Source organism: Phyllobates terribilis, unplaced genomic scaffold, assembly GCF_046119375.1.
Source record: "Phyllobates terribilis strain yellow unplaced genomic scaffold, ASM4611937v1 Scaffold_3__8_contigs__length_932513732, whole genome shotgun sequence".
Taxonomy (NCBI): domain Eukaryota; kingdom Metazoa; phylum Chordata; class Amphibia; order Anura; family Dendrobatidae; genus Phyllobates; species Phyllobates terribilis.
Window position 1 is genome coordinate 229924315 of NW_027362763.1, and position 20502 is coordinate 229944816.

The following is a 20502-nucleotide window of genomic DNA, read 5'->3' on the forward strand; positions in this document are numbered from 1 at the left end:
AGCCAAGATGATTGTCTATAAAATGATGGTAGTCTCATGTTCGAAGCAATAGTTTATGATGAGATATGGAGTCTGAAAGTCAAAAGTTCAAAACATTATTATTTGTTACCCTTTTGTTCGTCATTGTATATGTACCCCTTTATCGTTCTGAAAGACCTTGCCTCTCTAACATGCTCTTTTTATGCATAGCCATGTGGCTGTTTTTCATTAGTGCCATTTACTTTTCCAACCTTTTTTTAACTCTGTCTAAACATTTTTGAGATGTGCTGCTGCCATCACTTTTGTAATGAGTTTGTTTTTTCAAATGAAATGGGATTATGTCTGACTTTCACTTTCTAATCTGTTTTCTATGTTCTATTGTATATACAATAGGGCTATAGGAGATTTCTAAATCATTGCATTCTTGTTTATTTTAGTCAGTGTCGCAACTTTTTTGGATTTGGGGTTTAATATGTACACCAAAAGAGAGTAAAGCAGTTAGTACTGCATGAAATCAAGTCTTGGATGAAAAAATAAGTGTTTTAAATATTTAAAAAAAAATGTATTTTAACATTCAACATTTTCTAAGAGTGATTTTATTGTTTAAAAGTAGGGAAACATTAAAAAAAATCTATGAAAATATGAGATTGCCATAAAAGTATTGACCGACAGAGTAAATTTACTATGCCATTTAGGCTATGTGCCCATGATGCAGAAATGCTCCAGATTTTTTCCTGAGTGTTTCTGCATCTTCCTGGCAGAATAAACACTTGCGGATTGTACATGCGGTTTTCCTGCCAGGGATAAGCGGATGTGAAGCATTCTTCACATGCATTTCCGCATGCGGGTTGACCAGCGCTTTCCAAGCGATTTTAGCATCACTTGGAAAGTGCTTGACAACTTGGTCACACTATATAAATCCATGCAAATGGCATGGATTTATATAGTGTGACCGAAAGAATGTTAAAAAATAAATCTATACTTACCTTCTGATGGCCCCCGGAGTCTTGATTCGATCCGTCCTGGCTTGCTGGCAGCTCCCGGTACACTGAAGGACCTGACGTCACATGACTAAATGACGTCAGCACAGTTCCTTCAGTCCACCGCGATCTGCCGGCAAGCGAAGACAAGCGCAACGTGGGCCATCAGAAGGTAAGTATAATATTTATTTTATTTTATTATTTTTTTACAGGTTCTATGGTACCCAGGTCCGGAGGAGAGTCTCCTCTCCTCCAGACCCGGGTACCATCCGCACATTGAAACGCATGGATTCCGCATGTACAGATGCGGTGATGTGGAATCCAAGCATTCCAATGAAAGTCAATGGCAGCGAAAACGCAGCGCTTCCGCAAAATAATTGGTAGTGCTGCTTTTTTTCTGCAATTAAAACCCGCAGTGGAAATTTCCGCAGCATGTGCACAGCACATGCGGATTATCATTGGGGAACATGGCAGGCCTTCTACCAAGCGTTTAAGCATTTCTGCAGCGGAATTGCCGCTGCGGAAACGCTTAAAAAACGCATCATGGGCACACAGCCTTATGGTTCACTATGAACACTTTAAAAATGAGATATTGCTACCTATTTACACCAGAAAAAGTTTTGCGTGATGAGTTGTTTTTTGCGGGACCAGTTGTACTTTTGAACAACATAATTTGTTTTACCATATCGTGTACTGGAAAACGGGAAAAAAATTCAAGGTGTGGTGAAATTGAAAAAAAAAGTGCAATTCCACAATTGTTTTTTTTTTTACCATGTTCACTAAATGCTAACACTGACCTGTCATTATGATTCTCCAAGTCATTACGAGTTCGTAGATACCAAACATGTATAGGCTCTTTTTATTTTAGTGGTGAAAAAAAAATCCAAAGTTTGCAAAAAAAAAATGGTGCCATTTTCCGTGACCGGTAGTGTCTCCATTTTTCGGGATTTAGGGCTGGGTGAGGGCTTAGGTATTGCGTGTCCAGCTGCTGATATTTTTATAGATACCATTTTGAGGTAGATACGATCTCTCGATCGACTGATATTGCCTTGCGACAAAAAAAATGTAATTCTGACATTTTGAATTTTTTCTTGATACGTCGTTTACCGATCCAATTCATTTTCTTTCATATATTGATAGATCAGGTAATTCTGAAAGTGGTTATACCAAATATACAGTACAGACCAAAAGTTTGGACACACCTTCTCATTTAAAGATTTTTCTGTATTTTCATGACTATGAAAATTGTACATTCACACTGAAAGCATCAAAACTATGAATTAACACATGTGCTATTATATACTTAACAAAAAACTGTGAAACAACTGAAAATATGTCTTATATTCTAGGTTCTTCAAAGTAGTCACCTTTTGCTTTGATGACTGCTTTGCACACTCTTGGCATTCTCTTGATGAGCTTCAAGAGGTAGTCACCGGAAATGGTCCTCCAACAATCTTGAAGGAGTTCCCAGAGATGCTTAGCACTTGTTGGCCCATTTGCCTTCACTCTGCGGTCCAGCTCACCCCAAACCATCTCGATTGGGTTCAGGTCTGGCGACTGTGGAGGCCAGGTCATCTGGCGTAGCACCCCATCACTCTCCTTCTTGGTCAAATAGCCCTTACACAGCCTGGAGGTTTGTTTGGGGTCATTGTCCTGTTGAAAAATAAATGATGGTCCAACTAAACGCAAACCGGATGGACATATTTTCAGTTGTTTTACACTTTTTTGTTAAGCATATAATTACACATGTGTTAATTAATAGTTTTGATGCCTTCAGTGTGAATGTACAATTTTCATAGTCATGAAAATACAGAAAAATCTTTAAATGAAAAGGTGTGTCCAAACTTTTGGTCTGTACTGTATGTATTTTTTTTATTGTTTTATTTTGAATGGGGTGAAAGGGGGATGATTTGAACTTTTATTTTTTTTTTAATATTTTTTTAAAAATATTTTTTACTTTTTACTTGCTTCAATAGTTTCCATGGAGGACTAGAAGCTGTGATCTCCTGATCGCCTGTGCTACACACATCAGAGCTTCAGAGATTGACCTTGGCACTTAATTGTTAACAGCCACGAGTGGATCGCAGTTACACCTGCGGCTGTTAGGGCCACATGACAGCTGTACAGATCAGCTGTCATGTGCCCGGTAAGATTCGGGCTCAGCGCCAGAACCCGCATCGAGTGCAGGGATATCACCTTGGACATACTCATACGTCCAAGGTGGTAAAGGGGTTAATCATATATACCACATTCTGAGAATTACAATCAATATATTGTTTAATTCTATGTTGTTCCATATTCTCCGTGCCAGAAAATGTACAAGTCACTGAAGAATATTTACAGGTCCTACTTCTAGCAACCCTTCACCTAAAAACGGATAATTTAGCCAGGTTTTACAACTATTATTGAGATTAGAAAAACTTGAAGACATGATGTTTTCTCATGTAACAGCTATTTTGGCAACAATAACATGGAACATTTCTTTCCTTTTCAGCAAGAATTAGAGCCTGGGTGTACAATTGCAATCAGGTATATCTTTCTCTGAAATGCTTCAGGGACAGCTGAGCTAGTGTTGTCTCTGGCCATTGTACCTAGCTGGCTCTTCAATTACTATTTCTCTGAACGTTGGAGTGTTATAGATAACCTACCAGGCTACAATCATATAGCCAGGCTCTGATTCATGTTGCCCATGGTTTGAGCAGCATGAATTGAGTGTCAGATATCCTTTAAATTAGTTAAGCCTTCAAACCAGATCCTTAAACTAATTCAGACCCTAAAGCAAATTCCTAAATTAATCCAGGCTCCAGAAAATTTAAAAATGTCTTTCAAGAATAAAGTTGGTGCAAATCGATTCGCATGACCCAGTCCATCGGTTAGGACAATAATCTCTTGCCACTGGGCTGAAGCCAAAAGAACCGTCTCTTCCCTGACAGCATTTGCAGCTCTACTTTTCATTAGCTGGCCTGGTACAACGTCATCGTTGCAACATGATGCATATGTGATGTTGCACCAGGCCAGCTAATCAAAAGAACCATGGATACCGACAAAGAAGGGGCAATTCTTTCTCATGGCTCCCATCCTACAAACACCGATTACTTTTGTGGTCGATAGACTGGGTCACGTGAATAAATTTGCACAAACTCTAATAATGAACCATGAAATATTGATTTGTGCAGAATATATTCTTCATTTTTTGGACATTAGTTGTAGATAGCCCTGGCATATGGGCACTATAAAGTGCCTGTTCTAGTGTGTTGGGGATACTATGTTGATTGCGTTATTGTATTAGTATTGTTTAGACAATGCTTAATAGCAAACACTTTATTATGGGTACTCTTATGTAGTTGACCTTAATGGTTTGATATTACTTAGGCCACTGTGAGCTTTTGGTGTGTTTTTGATGCTGCATATTTTTGCTGCATAAAAAACTCAGCATCTTACAGTTTCAGCAAAGTAGATGGGATTTCTAGAAATCTCATGCTCACTGTGTTTTTTTTAACACTGTGTAAACTGACCTGTAGTACGTGTTTCAAATTTGCAGCATGTCAATTTCTCTTGCGTGCACGCTGAGTTTATTATGCTCCAAGGTCTCCCAGCCCCAAGGAATAGTAAATGGAAGGGGTTAAGAAACGATAAAAAAATCATACTCCCCTGTTCTTTGAAGCCGCAGCTTCTTGCCGGTTCTCCACTATCTACCTAAAGCACCTGCTCCACTTTGGTGCCAGTCTCCTGTTCACTCTTCACCAGCGCTCATGGCAATGGGAAGGCCATGGTTGTGTGGGGCAGTGGGGTCATGACCTAAAGATATCAAAACATGTGATAGTGGATACTCATTCTAGGATTTTATTACCTTTTAATACTTTATACACTAATTACAATCTTCCCGCAAACTCTCACTACCAATACCTTCAAATCAGACACTTTATGCATTCTCTTTTTTCAACATTCAAAGTCTCGCTCCCCACTCGTTTAAAAAAATTGTGTAGAGCAGGTATTTCATGCAAGGGTCTTATATCGGACATCTAACAAATATTAATTAACCCCTGTCCAGATGATCACCCAAAGTACCCCTATATGAGTAAATGGGAAAGCTTTCTTGGGGGAATCTCTTCTACCTTGTCTTTGGCAACAAATATGGAGTAATGCAGCCAAAACAAATACATGTTATACTTGCAGGGAAAATCAATATAAAATAATCATGTTTTGGTGTCATATGCCCTCCCTCTTGCATAAACTTAATCCCGCAGTCCCAAATTGTTGTTGGAGGTATGGAAATTCAGAAGGTGATCTACCCCATTTGTTTTGGTGTTGTTTCTCACATGTAATATTTTACGAAAAATCAATAAAAATTCAGTTATACAAAAAGATATCAGAACATGTGTCAAAGACTAGCCAATGATGGAAGCAATGACAAAGAGTTAAGAGGAGACCGGCACTGGAGCAGAGTGGCTGTCTTAGAAATCAAACAGAGGATTGGCTGGGAGCTGTGATGACAGAGACAGATAAGGCGCTGTACATTTTTTGATTGTTTTTAAATCCTTTCCCAGTCAATGTGAATTCAGCAACATTGTGCCCAACTAAATGCAATTTTGCAGGATTTACTTAAACAAATTTCTAAAAATTTGGATTAACTGGAATTTCCAAATTTTAGGAAATACTGTACAAATTTTGATTTATATAAAATTCCATTTACTCATTCTTATCTATAGACAATTACTGGCCTTAGTGGTCAGGTAACTAACAAAAAGTTTGACTGTCTATGCTGAGGATTTGGAGGCCTGGTATGAGAAAATGGAGCTCTGCCATAAATGTAAAGCTTTATACACAAACAAAATCTGCATAAAATCTTGGATTTATTTAGATATTAAAAAAAATGGACAAGCATTCTTTTAAGGTTTACTAATGATGTAACAATTAAGGGGAACGAGAACAGATATTTTAACATGGTTAAAACCATTATCAATATGGAAGTCCAGCTCTGAGAAGGGCCATTGTTTCCGCAGTAAAGTGATATGTAGAAGCTCCACTAAACTGTTGACCTACAACTTTCATTAGCAATCATTTCTTTCTTCGCTACATCAGGGGAAATACATTTGTCCTGTACGCCTTCTACAGTTTTTGAAGGTAATTATTGTCACATTCATCTTCTTAGAAACTTGAACCATATCCAGTTTGGGTAAAAACATAAGTTTTAACTGTCTGTTAAAAAATGTGCAGTATGTATGCGACTGTCTCCTTGTCTCAGCAGGTGTCGGATCACACAGATCTTTTTCTTTGCTCTCTTAAAAAGGCCAACTTGGATCACAGGAGTCCCAAGACTGCCCTTCAAGTGACCTGTGATAAAACTATGGAAGATATGTTTAGTTTGCTGTGAATAAACAAAACACATATGACATTTAAGGAAAGGGTAAATGGCCAATTGATATATTTTATGCCTAATGGCACTGAAGGAAGTTTTTGCAGCAACTGAATGTACATAATTCTAATTATAACACAACTGTCCGGGGACTCTGCTGCCATGTGGTCACAGTTGCTTGTGATGTTTCATTAGTACTGCACTATGAAGTGTTATCTGTGGGCCAGCAGTCAGAGTCATTACTAAAATGGGACTAAACATTAATTTTCAAGAAATTACACAGCATTGATAGGGCTAGTGTTTTTATATTACATTTAGGAAGTAAAGTAAATGTTATATCTTACACCAATACTTGTTGTAGCTATTCTGGCAGTTGGGGTCATAAATCCCTTAATTCTATATAATTAAGTCATTTTTAAATTAATTTTATTTTTAAAAAATATTAGTTTTGAACCAATACTTTTGCACTAATGTAGTGTGTATGTACGTCCTATTATATATAGTATATATATATATATATATATATATATATATATATATAATTGGCAGCTGTAGAACCTATAAAATAGTGACAGCTGTAGTGAATACTGTATAGTGACAGCTGTGGCACATACATTATATATTGTATATCACAGTGACAGCTCAGAGCCTATACAATGGTGATAGACACAGTGTACATATTAAATTTCATTTACGCTGCAAGATTATCGTGAACAAGCTTTCTTAGGAATAATCTTTTCACAATAATATGGCAGTGTAAACAGGCTATCAATCACCCAACATATGAGAAAAACATTAATTCACTGGATGAATTGATCTTTTGTGCTGCACAAAATATCATCCTCCTTGGCAGCACATCATACGGTGTAAACAGGACTTGCGCTGCCGAGAAAAATGTCAGCTTATGTGCACTGAATGATTTATTACGAATGGTTCAGTTCGCATTTGAAGAGTGGTCTGAGTGTGAAAACTAGTAATGTTACTGAACTGCCAGTTATTAAATATTTACTGATTAGCGGTCATTTAACACTGCAAAATCAGTTGGTATAATTGTACCCTAAGGGCTTTTGCATGCGACTGGACTTTCGGTCCCAGTGCTATCCATTAAAAAAAGGATCGCACTCGGACCAGTATTATTTAATGGGATAGTGCAGATGAATGATTTTTTTCACTCACTGTATTTGCATATGAAAAAAATAGCAGCATGCACAATTTTCCTCCGAAAATGGGATGAGACTCACCCAGTCAAGTCTATGGGTGTGAGAGAAAAATCAGATGCCATACAGAGCCACGGTATAGCATCCGATTTTTATGGAATCATTGCAGTTCTGTAACATAGGAAACTGTAAATAGTCTTGTAAATGATTAATAGCTGATGCTATGGAAAACGGATTGTATACAGACTTCACACGGATGACAAGAGGAAAAAAAAATCTCCTCATTTTTCTAGATGAAAATTTGACCAATTTTTTATTCTCTCATGTGACCCAAGCCTAAAAGCAACTGATTTAACATATTATATCACACTGCTGTGGAAAATATATCATAGTGATAACATACAGCACACACTATACCAACCATATTGCAGCTATTGCATGCAAATAAGTCAGCTATCCTGCGCCATAACATAGAGCAGTGGCCCTTTGTAACTTAGAATTCAGTTCTTCTAGCATATAGTGGTTTGTCTTGGTTGCTAACAAAAAATGAAAAATCCTAATTATGTGCCCTACTGTAATGATCTGCCCCACTCTAAACAAAAAAAAAAGTTGGCACACAACATAATTGGTAAAGTGCAGGTTGGCATCAATAAATTATCAAACACTTAGGCCCCGATTCATCATTTGGCCATTTTTTTAAGTCACTTTTCTTCTTTTGACTTGAGGTATTTGCTGAGGTATTTATTGCATAAAATTCATCAAAATTTGTCTGAAAGTAACAAAAAATGTTCCTTTTCTGTAATCAACCATTTTTTTCAACTTTTTGCATCCTTTTCAAAATGACATAAAAGATGTGACATTTAACCACCATGATGAAAACTACAGCGGGGGCAACTAGAGTGAAGTTGTGCCAAATTTTGTGACTTTCTAAAGAGTAACAATTAATGAATTATTATTATTATTATTTTACTCACTTACATAGCGCCATTAATTTCACAGCGCTTTACAGACATTATGGGCACTGTTCCCATCGGGACTCACAATCTAGATTTCCCTATCAGTATGTCTTTGGAGTGTGGGAGGAAACTGGAGAACCCAGAGGAAACGCACACAAACACGGGGAAAATATACAAACTCCTTGCAGATGTTATCCTTGGTGGGATTTGAAGCCAGGACCCCAGCTCTGCAAGGCTGCAGTGCTAACCACTGAGTTACCATCACGCAAAAACATCTGTAGTCAGTAAACTTTACCCACAAATCAGAAAGCAAAAAAACAAAAACAGGGGAGAACATATAGAGTGAACTTAAAAAAAGGCACAAATAGAATAATAAGTGGGTGAAAACAAAGAAAAGGCGCAAAACTAGACAAAAACCAGCGCAAAGGCAATGATGAATCGGGGACTTAGACTCTTAAATCCCCATGCACATTAGATGAAAGACTTCCAAACCCACTGTATTTGGCAGGACCGGCCATCCATTTGATCAGTGCTGTGGCTTCCTAACATTTTCCGACAGTTTATGTTGGAGTAGAGAAGGGTTGAGCCACTGGAATTTCATTGGATGAACCTTTTGTTTTCAAAAGAGGTAAGGTGATGCCAGGAAAAAGTACATGCAACTCATGTGTATGGGAGCTTTGGTCTGACTAGACTATAGTATTTGTTTAATTGATCTCTTCCCAATAAGGAACATTAATGTCAATATGCTTCAGAAGGTTGCTTTTGTGTTGATGTATGTTTTATGTTTAATTCTTAGGATTCTACAAATATTTGGACACAGTTATGAATGACTGGTCACTCCATTTTTTCTACTCACCCCAAAACAGAAACCTCTATTTAAAAACCCAAAAACGTATTTTTGTTTTGAGTCTTTTAATTTAACACAAAAAATGACATAATTAGTTTGATACATCCTGCCCAATAAACATCCATTAAGTATTGTGCACCATATATATCTGACAACCATAGTTGCGTAATAGCAATGTTTGATTTTGTGTGTTTCAAAAGATGTTGACCTTTTTCTTTTACACATAATGTTAGAGTGTTGCTCTGTAATCTTTTTTATGTTTCACAAAGATAACTGTCAAATTTCTCTCTAACAAAAACAAGTGTGGTAACTAGTGCATATATATATATATGTGTGTATATATATATTCATATATACAGTGGTGGCCAAAAGTATTGGCACCCCTGCAATTCTGTCAGATAATACTCAGTTTCTTCCTGAAAATGATTGAATCATAAATTCTTTGGTATTATTATCTTCATTTAATTTGTCTTCAATGAAAAACACAGAAAGAATTGTCCTAAAGACAAATTGGATACAATTCCACACCAAACCTAAAAAAGGGGGTGGACAAAAGTATCGGCACTGTTTGAAAAATCATGTGATGCTTCGCTAATTCGTGTAATTAACAGCACCTGTAACTTACCAGTGGCACCTAACAGGTGTTGGCAATAACTAAATAACACTTGCAGCCAGTTAACATGGATTAAAGTTGACTCAACCTCTGTCCTGTGTCCTTGTGTGTACCACATTGAGCATGGAGAAAAGAAAGAAGACCAAAGAACTGTCTGAGGACTTGAGAAACCAAATTGTGGGGAAGCATGAGCAATCTCAAGGCTACAATTCCATCTCCAAAGACCAGAATGTTCCTGTGTCTTCCGTGTGCAGTGTCATCAAGAAGTTTAAAGCACATGGCACTGTGGCTAACCTCCCTAGATGTGGACGGAAAAGAAAAATTGACGAGAGATTTCAATGCAAGATTGTGCGGATGGTGGATAAAGAACCTCGACTAACATCCAAACAAGTTCAAGCTGCCCTGCAGTCCGAGGGTACAACAGTGTCAACCCGTACTATCAGTCGGCGTCTGAATGAAAAGGGACTGTATGGTAGGATACCCAGGAAGACCCCACTTCTTACCCCGAGACATAAAAAAGCCAGGCTGGAGTTTGCCAAAACTTACCTGAGAAAGCCTAAAATGTTTTGGAAGAATGTTCTCTGGTCAGATGAGACAAAACTAGAGCTTTTTGGGAAAAAGCATCAACATAGAGTGTACAGGAAAAAAAAAGAGGCATTCAAAGAAAAGAACACGGTCCCTACAGTCAAACATGGCGGAGGTTCCCTGATGTTTTGGGGTTGCTTTGCTGCCTCTGGCACTGGACTGCTTGACCGTGTGCATGGCATTATGAAGTCTGAAGACTACCAACAAATTTTTCAGCATAATGTAGGGCCCAGTGTGAGAAAGCTGGGTCTCCCTCAGAGGTCATCAGTCTTCCTGCAGGACAATGACCCAAAACACACTTCAAAAAGCACTATAAAATGGTTTGAGAGAAAGCACTGGAGACTTCTAAGGTGGCCAGCAATGAGTCCAGACCTGAATCCCATAGAACACCTGTGGAGAGATCTCAAAATGGCAGTTTGGAGAAGGCACCCTTCAAATATCAGGGACCTGGAGCAGTTTGCCAAAGAAGAATGGTCTACAATTCCAGCAGAGCATTGTAAGAAACTCATTGATGGTTACCGGAAGCGGTTGTTCGCAGTTATTTTGGCTAAAGGTTGTGCAACCAAGTATTAGGCTGAGGGTGCCAATACTTTTGTCCGGCCCATTTTTGGAGTTTCGTGTGAAATGATCAATGATTTGATTTTTGCTTCATTCTCTTTTGTGTTTTTTCCTTGCAAGCAAATTAAATGAAGATAATAATACCAAAGAATTTGTGATTGCAATCATTTTCAGGAAGAAACTGAGTATTATCTGACAGAATTGCAGGGGTGCCAATAATTTTGGCCACCATTGTATACATATTTATATATAGATATAGTCATGGCCGAAAGAGTTGGCACCATTGAAACTGTTCCAGAAAATTATGCATTTCTCCCAGAAAATTATTGTAATTACACAACTTTTGTTATACACATGTTTATTTCCTTTGATTGTATTGAAACAACACAAAAACACTAAGAAAAAAGGCAAAATTGACATAAGTTCACCCAAAGCCCCCAAAATGGGCGGGAAAAAATTGTTGGCACCTTTCCAAAAATGCGGGTGAACAACTTTGTTTCAAGCATGTGATGCTCATTCCAACTCCCCTGGGGGAAGTAACATAAAATCACACCTGAAACTAAGGGGATAAGTTGACTTAATCTTTGCATTGTGTGTCTGTGTGTGCCAAAATTGTTGAAAAATATCAACAATCTCAAGGTTACAAGTCCATCTCCAGAGATCTTGATGTTCCTTTGTCCATTGTGTGCAACATTATCAAGACGTTTACAACCCATGGCACTGTAGCTAATCTCCTTGAACAAGGACAGCAGAGAAAAAATGTTGAAAGGTTGCAACACGCAATAGTCGAATTGTGGATAAGCAGCCTCTATCAGTTCTAAAGAAATTCAAGCTGTCTTGCAGGCTTAGGGTGCATCAGTATCTGTCCACATTTGAATAAAATGAAACACTATGGCAGAAGACCCAGGAGGACCCCATTGGTGACACAGATATAAAAAGCTAGACTGCAGTTTGCCAAAATGTAGGTGAGCCAAAATCCTTGTGGGAAAGCGTCTTGTAGACAGATGAGACCAAGATAGAGCTTTATGATAAAGCACATCATTCTACTGTTTACCAAAAATGAGGCCAACAAACAAAAGAACACAATACCTACAATCAAATATGGTGGGGGATCAAAGATGTTTGGGGTTGTTCTGCTGCCTCTCGCACAGGGTGCCTTGACTGTGTGCAAGGCATCATGAAATCTGAAGACTACCAAAGGATTTTGCGTCACAATGTAGTGCCCAGTGTCAGAAAGCTGGGTTTGCATTCTAGGTCATGGGTCTTCAAGAAGTACAATGACTCCAAAAAATAGTTCAAGATGCACCCAGAAATGATTGGAAACAAAGCGCTGGAGATTTCTGAAGTGGCCAGCAATGAGTCTGGATCTAAATCTCATTGAACATCTGTGGAGAGATCTTAAAATTGCTGTTGGGAGAAGACATCCTTCAAATATAAGAGACTTGGAGCAGTTTGCAAAAGAAGAGTGGTCCATAATAACAGCTGAGAGGTGTAAGAAGATTTTTGATGATTATAGGAAGTGATTGCATTTATTTTTTCCAAAGGATGTACAACCAAATATTAAAGTAAGTTGAGGGTGCCAACAATTTTGTCCGGTCCATTTTGAGGTTTTGTGTGAAATTATGTCCAATTAGCCTTTTTTTCTCAGTTTTTTTTTTTGTGTGGCTCCAATAAACACAAAGGAAATAAACATGTGTATAGCAAAACACGTGTAATTGCAATAAATTTCTGGGACAATTTCATGGGTGCCAACACTTTCGGCTCTGACTGTATATCTATATATGCAGATATACAATATATGTACACATCTATACACTGTACAATAATGAATAAGTGTGGGTTATTATGATTGGCTGTAATTGGTTCTTTCTGACGACTTCCATAAATTCCAAAGGTTATTATGAAACATTATTACGATATTATGACACACATTCACAGCTGAGTCGCTAGCATCTTCCCTCCTTATAAATATATAGATGGATAGATAGATATGCGTAATGTGTGTGTGTGTGTGTGCATATATATATATATATATATATATATATGCTGTATATATACATACTGTATATAAAGTAATATGTTTGATATTCAGTTAACAGTCACATATATTTTCTTATGTTTGTTATAAATTTTGGTTTGTGTGTAAATTCCTTTACTGAAAGAATTCAGCTGTAGAGACAAAAAGGTGTAAAATCTGATTATTCATTTAACATTCTAGACATTTCATCTTCAAAGCAAGTATTCATGGTGTCAATAAAATATCTGACCCATATACTGTAACTTTTTGGATTTCCTCATAGGAATTTGTCTCATTTCAGGGTTGAAGTAGTAAGAACAGTTTGCATATTGAAACAACTGTAGTTTAACTGAGCCCCCCTTGAAGAAGCGCCAATAAATTCAATGCCTGACCTAGTCCTAAATGCTGTTACATTGACAAAGAGCCATTGATAATGGGTTGTTAACAGGTATGCAGCTGTATCTTGGCCATATGGGACTCTGTGCAACTTGAAAGCATGAGAATGGCGAAAATAAAACACACTTTACACCAGAGTCTCCCTGCAAATTAGCAAATTAGTCTTCCAGTCTGAATCTTGTTTACAACAATTTTTAAAATATCATTACAGTATTAATTTTAATGATGGTTTCCTTTATAAAGTCTTTTTAACCCATTGCTGCAGAGCATTCAAATAACTCTTTGAAGCAAAAAAGTTCATTTCTTGTAGATAAAACAGTTACATTGTCTGTAACATATCAGACAATCTGTCCTTAAGCAATCCTTTCCCTCTTGGTCACCTGCATACATAATACATAACTACATAGCTTATTTTGTCACTATCACCTCAGTGGTGCTCTGACAACCAGTTCTATCATGATCCGATTCCGTGTCTTCCAGCAAGAGTTAGCTCTAAGCATTGGTCATGGTGGAACGCCACAGCTATGTACATTGTTTCTTGGCCAAAGCTATGTACACTCTTTAGTGGCTACAGCTATGTACACTGTTAGTGGCTACATCTATGTAGACTATTTAGTGGTGTGACAAAGTCACTGGTATGGTTTATGAGGGGAGGTATATGTCACGCAGGTTGCTGGCCTGTGTGAACTGAAACCAATAGACTTTCTGCCAGCATGTTATATGCTGGAGGTTAACTCTTTTAAAAGGTGTGGTTTTATGGGAATGACGTAGAGATGGGAGGGAAGTCATTCCCCATACCTCCGCCTCAGGGTGTGGCTGAGCAAGGTTTAAATGCTCAGTCACCATTTTTTTTCTGTTGTTGAGTTTGGAGTGGCAAGGACTCCAGACTGGAAGGCCACAGCTCAGAAAGGAGCAGAAAGCAGGGGCTACAACCTATGTGGCTAATCATACACTGCTATGGACTGTGTTATCATTTATCTTTTTGCTTTGTTGTTTTGCCAGTAAGGCTGTGTTTATTTTTTCTGGAATGCAGAGCTTTATGCCACATAATAAAGCCTGCAGAGAAAACATGGTTCCTGAGTCTACTTCCAGAAGCGGCCGAGTGAAGCGTCCTACCACATTTGGTGAAGAATGCAGGCAAGATTCCAAGAACACATGTACCTGCCACAGAGACCGGTGGATGTCCTGGGTAACGGCCGCCAGCCAGAGAACTCCGGCAGCATGGAGGAGCTCATTAAGCACCTTGTCTAGAGCCAGTAGAGCATGCAGCAGACCCAGCAGAGCATGCAGCAGCACTGAGAGAAGCTACAGCAGCAATGGGGCAGCTACAGCAGCAATGGCAGCAGCAGCAGGAGACAAAAAAACTCCTGATATTGCAAATCCAGCAGCAGCAACAACAGATGGAGCTCCTAGCAGTGGAGATCCGTGGTAGGACATCCACTCTACCCCCAGATCCAGGTGATGACGCACACGGCAGGAAAACAGTAAGGAGAATCTTACAGAAGATGACCCCGGGGGATGATGTTGAGGTGTTTTTGACTGTTTTTGAAATGGTGGCGGAATGGAAGAGATTACCTCCGGAGCAGTGGGCGGAGGTTCTGGCACCATATTCAGGAATCATTTTCAGGAAGAAACTGAGTATTATCTGACAGAATTGCAGGGGTGCCAATACTTTTGGCCAGCACTGTATGTACACTGCTTAGTGACCAAAGCTATGTAGACTATTTTGTGCCCACAGCTATGTACACTGTTTGGTGGCCACAGCTATGTAGACTGTTTAGTGGCTACAGCTATGTACGCTGTTAGTGGTCACATCTATGTAGACTGTTTAGTGGCTACAGCTATGTATGCTGTTTAGTGGCCAGAGCTATGTACACTGTTTAGTGGCCACAGCTATGTACACTGTTTAGTGACCAAAGCTATGTAGACTATTTAGTGGCTACAGCTATGTACACTGTTAGTGGCTACATCTATGTAGACTATTTAGTGGTGTGACAAAGTCACTGGTATGGTTTATGAGGGGAGGTATATGTCACGCAGGTTGCTGGCCTGTGTGAACTGAAACCAATAGACTTTCTGCCAGCATGTCATATGCTGGAGGTTAACTCTTTTAAAGGGTGTGGTTTTATGGGAATGACGTAGAGATGGGAGGGAAGTCATTCCCCATACCTCCGCCTCAGGGTGTGGCTGAGCAAGGTTTAAATGCTCAGTCACCATTTTTTTTCTGTTGAGTTTGGAGTGGCAAGGACTCCAGACTGGAAGGCCACAGCTCAGAAAGGAGCAGAAAGCAGGGGCTACAACCTATGTGGCTAATCATACACTGCTATGGACTGTGTTATCATTTATCTTTTTGCTTTGTTGTTTTGCCAGTAAGGCTGTGTTTATTTTTTCTGGAATGCAGAGCTTTATGCCACATAATAAAGCCTGCAGAGAAAACATGGTTCCTGAGTCTACTTCCAGAAGCGGCCGAGTGAAGCGTCCTACCACATTTGGTGAAGAATGCAGGCAAGATTCCAAGAACACATGTACCTGCCACAGAGACCGGTGGATGTCCTGGGTAACGGCCGCCAGCCAGAGAACTCCGGCAGCATGGAGGAGCTCATTAAGCACCTTGTCTAGAGCCAGTAGAGCATGCAGCAGACCCAGCAGAGCATGCAGCAGCACTGAGAGAAGCTACAGCAGCAATGGGGCAGCTACAGCAGCAATGGCAGCAGCAGCAGGAGACAAAAAAACTCCTGATATTGCAAATCCAGCAGCAGCAACAACAGATGGAGCTCCTAGCAGTGGAGATCCGTGGTAGGACATCCACTCTACCCCCAGATCCAGGTGATGACGCACACGGCAGGAAAACAGTAAGGAGAATCTTACAGAAGATGACCCCGGGGGATGATGTTGAGGTGTTTTTGACTGTTTTTGAAATGGTGGCGGAACGGAAGAGATTACCTCCGGAGCAGTGGGCGGAGGTTCTGGCACCATATTCAGGAATCATTTTCAGGAAGAAACTGAGTATTATCTGACAGAATTGCAGGGGTGCCAATACTTTTGGCCAGCACTGTATGTACACTGCTTAGTGACCAAAGCTATGTAGACTATTTTGTGCCCACAGCTATGTACACTGTTTGGTGGCCACAGCTATGTAGACTGTTTAGTGGCTACAGCTATGTACGCTGTTAGTGGTCTCATCTATGTAGACTGTTTAGTGGCTACAGCTATGTATGCTGTTTAGTGGCCAGAGCTATGTACACTGTTTAGTGACCACAGCTATGTACACTGTTTAGTGACCAAAGCTATGTAGACTATTTAGTGACCACAGCTATGTACACTGTTTAGTGGCCACAGCTATGTACACTGTGTAGTGACAACAGTGACAACAGCTATATATGCTGTTAAGTGGGTACAGCTATGTACTCTGTTTAGTTGCCATAACTAAGTACACTTTTTTTCAATATATTGAACCCATAATATTTATTTATTTTGAAAAAAAAAAGAAACCAATTAAAGTACACATATTTGGTATCGCCGCGTCCAGAACGACCTGACCTATAAAACTGTCTGACTAGTTAACCATTTTAGTGAACACGGTAAAAAACAATGCTTTATCATCATACCGCCAAACAAAAAATGGATTAACACGCGATCAAAAAAACGAATGTAAATAAAAATGGTACCGCTAAGAACGTCATCTTGTCCCGCAAAAAACAAGCCACCACACAGCTCCATTGTCCGAAAAAAAAAAAAAGTTATAGCTCTCAGAATAAAGCGATACAAAAAACTTATTTTTTCTAGAAAATCGTTTTTATTGTGTAAAAGTAGCAAAACATAAAAAAACTATATAAATGCAGTACCACTGTAAATGCACTGACCCGAAGAATAACGCTGCATTATCAATTTTACCACACGCAGAACGGCATAAAAAAAAAACGCAAAAAAACAATTCCTGAATTGTTGGTCTTTGTTTATTCTGCCTCCCAAAAATCAGAATAGAAAGTGATCAAAAAATGTCACGTGTCCGAAAATGGTACCAATAAAAATGTCAACTTGTCCCGCAAAAAACAAGCCATCACATGACTCTGTCAGCCAAAATATGGAAAAATTATAGCTCTCAAAATATGGTGATGCAAACACTAGTCTTTGCAAAAAAAGCGTCTTTTAGTGTGTGACAGCTGTCAGTCATAAAAACCTGATATGAATCTGGTATTGCTGTAATCACACCAACCCGAAGAATAAAGTAGTCTAATCACTTATACCACATGAGGAATGGCGTAAAAAAATAAACTCTAGGGTTACGGTTGTGCTAGGGTTAGGGTTGGGGTTGTATTATGGTTGGGGCTAGGGTTGGGGTTTTTTCAAAAGTAAAGAAAAAAAAATTATGACAATATGGCGACCAGTGATGAGCGCAAGTGCATCGGGTACTCGGGTATGCACTGAGTATCGCGGGTGCTCGAGTGACATGCTCGAGTCTCTGCCACATATGCTTCGCGGCCAAAAAAAACGTTACTGGGATCGCCTGCCATGCACGAGCGATCCCCGCATGTTTTTTTTTGGGTGTCTAACAACCATGAAACATCCGGGGCGGGGATACTTGGTGCATATCCGAGTACCTGATACAAACTCAAGTAGCGAGCACTTGCGCTCAAGACTAATGACAACTTATTCAATATGTTGACCTAATGTTATCAAATTCTGTCGTACCAATAGGTTCAAAATGTATACTATACCCCTTGATAAAATTCTTGAGGGGTCTAGTTTCCAAAATGGGGTCACTTGTGGGGGGTTTCCACTATTTCGGCACATCTGTGGCTCCCGAAATGCGACATGGCGTCCGCTCTTGATTCCAGGCAATTTTGCGTTCAAAAAAGTCACACAGTGCTCCTTCCCTTCTGAACTCTGACAGTGTATTTTCCCCACATATGGGGTATTGGCGTACTCAGGAGAAATTGCACAATAGTTTTTAGGTTCCATTTTCTCCTCTTACCCTTGTGAAACTAAAAAAGTTGGGGCAAAAAGATCATTTTTGTGGAAAAAGTTAGATTTTTTTATTTTCACTGCTCCATGTTATAAACTTCTGTGAAGCACCTGGGGGTTAAGGGTGCTCACCACACATCTAGATAAATTCCCTCAGGGGTCTAGTTTCCAAAATGGTGTCACTTGTGGGGGGTTTTCCACTGTTTAGGCACATCATGGGCACATCCGCTAATTATTCAAGCAAATTTTACATTCAAAAAGTCAAATGGCGCTCCTTCCCTTCCGAACCCTGCCGTGCGCCCAAACAGTGGTTTTCCCCAACATATGGGGTATTGGCTTACTCAGGAGAGATTGCACAACAAGTTGCATGGTGAAATTTATCCTGTTACCCTTATGAAAATGCAAAACTGGGGGCTGGAAAACATTTTTGTGGGAAAAATGTGAAAATTTTATTTTCACGGCTCCATGTTATAAACTTCTGTGAAGCACCTGGGGGTTAAGGGTGCTAACCACACATCTAGATAAGTTCCCTGAGCGGTCTAGTTTCCAAAATGGTGTCACTTGTGGGGGTTTTCCACTGTTTAGGCACATCAGGGGCTCTCCAAACGCAACATGGGGTCCCCTAATTATTCAGCAAATTTTACATTCAAAAAGTCAAATGGCGCTCCTTCCCTTCTGAGCCTTGTTGTGCGCCCAAACAGTGTTTTTTCCCCACGTATGGGGTATCTGCATACTCAGGGGAAATTGCACAACAAATTTTGGGGTCCATTTTTTCCTGTTACCCCTGCAAAAATAAAAAAATTGTGGTCTAAAGTAACATTTTTGTGAAAAAAGTTAAATGTTCATTTTTTTCTTCCCCATTTCAAAAATTCCTGTGAAGCACGTGAAGGGTTGATAAACTTCTTGAATGTGGTTTTGAGCACCTTGAGGGGTGCAGTTTTTATAATGGTGTCATTTTTGGGTATTTTCTTTCATAAAGGCCCCTCAAACTCACTTCAAATGTGATGTGGTCCCTAAAAAAATGGTTTTGTAAATTTTGTTGGAAAAATCGCTGGTCAACTTTTAACCCTTATAGTGCACTAATAAAAAAAAATTTTGATTCCAAAATTGTGCTGATGTAAAGTAGACATGTGAAAAATGTTATTTATTAACTATTTTGTGTAACATATCTCTCTGAGTTAACGGAATAAAAATTCAAATTTTGAAAATTGTGAAATTTTTGTCAAATTTCCAATTTTCTCACAAATGAACGCAAGTGATATCGAAGAAATTTTACCACTATCATGAAGTACAATATGTCACAAAAAAAACTGTCTCAGAATCCGTGGGATCCGTTGAAGCATTCCAGAGTAATTACCTCATAAAGTGACAGTTGTCAGAATTTTAAAAATTGGCCTGGTGCAAACCACCCTGGGGGGCACAGGGGTGAAAGAGATCCTGACAGCTGCTCATCCATGGGTAGCCTGTATCAGACATTGGCTGCATTATTTCAGCCATATATGTGTAATGCAGGTGCCAGAATGCAACGCACAGAGACACAAGACGAGAACAGTCAGGGGTTGATATAACCACTTTATATGTATAACAACTATTCTACAAAGTGGTTTAGTAGCAAGGGTAATAAACAGCAACTTGGAATAGCAATGAGAAATATTTCAGTGAATAACAGTACAGTTCTTTGCAACAGTGTGATGTAACCAGTCATGGGACACACCACGTGAGTTCTCTTTCTCTTTATATGGCCCTAGCGGGGGTCACCGGTTCTTCCCTCTAGGCAGCAAGTCTCTTTCAGATAAAGTCAATCAGATCCCGTTTAGCCTCCCACGCAACAAATGGCCCCCACCCAACCTGAGATCCTAATCCCAACTGTCCCCTGTACCATAGGTGAAAGTTGTAAGTGCTTGGGGGAAGGGGGTTCAGACCTCGGCTCTTGACAAGCAGCGTCGAATCCCGGGAACCTACTCAGTGTGGGGCGAAGGTCCTGACTCTAACCAATATGCGCAGGGCTCAGGGGGGCTTCTGTGAGAAGTGCGGAGCCTTGCGCATGTTGGAGCTCTTCTGCTGGAGCTGAGGCCTGTCGCTCTGGGCTCTTC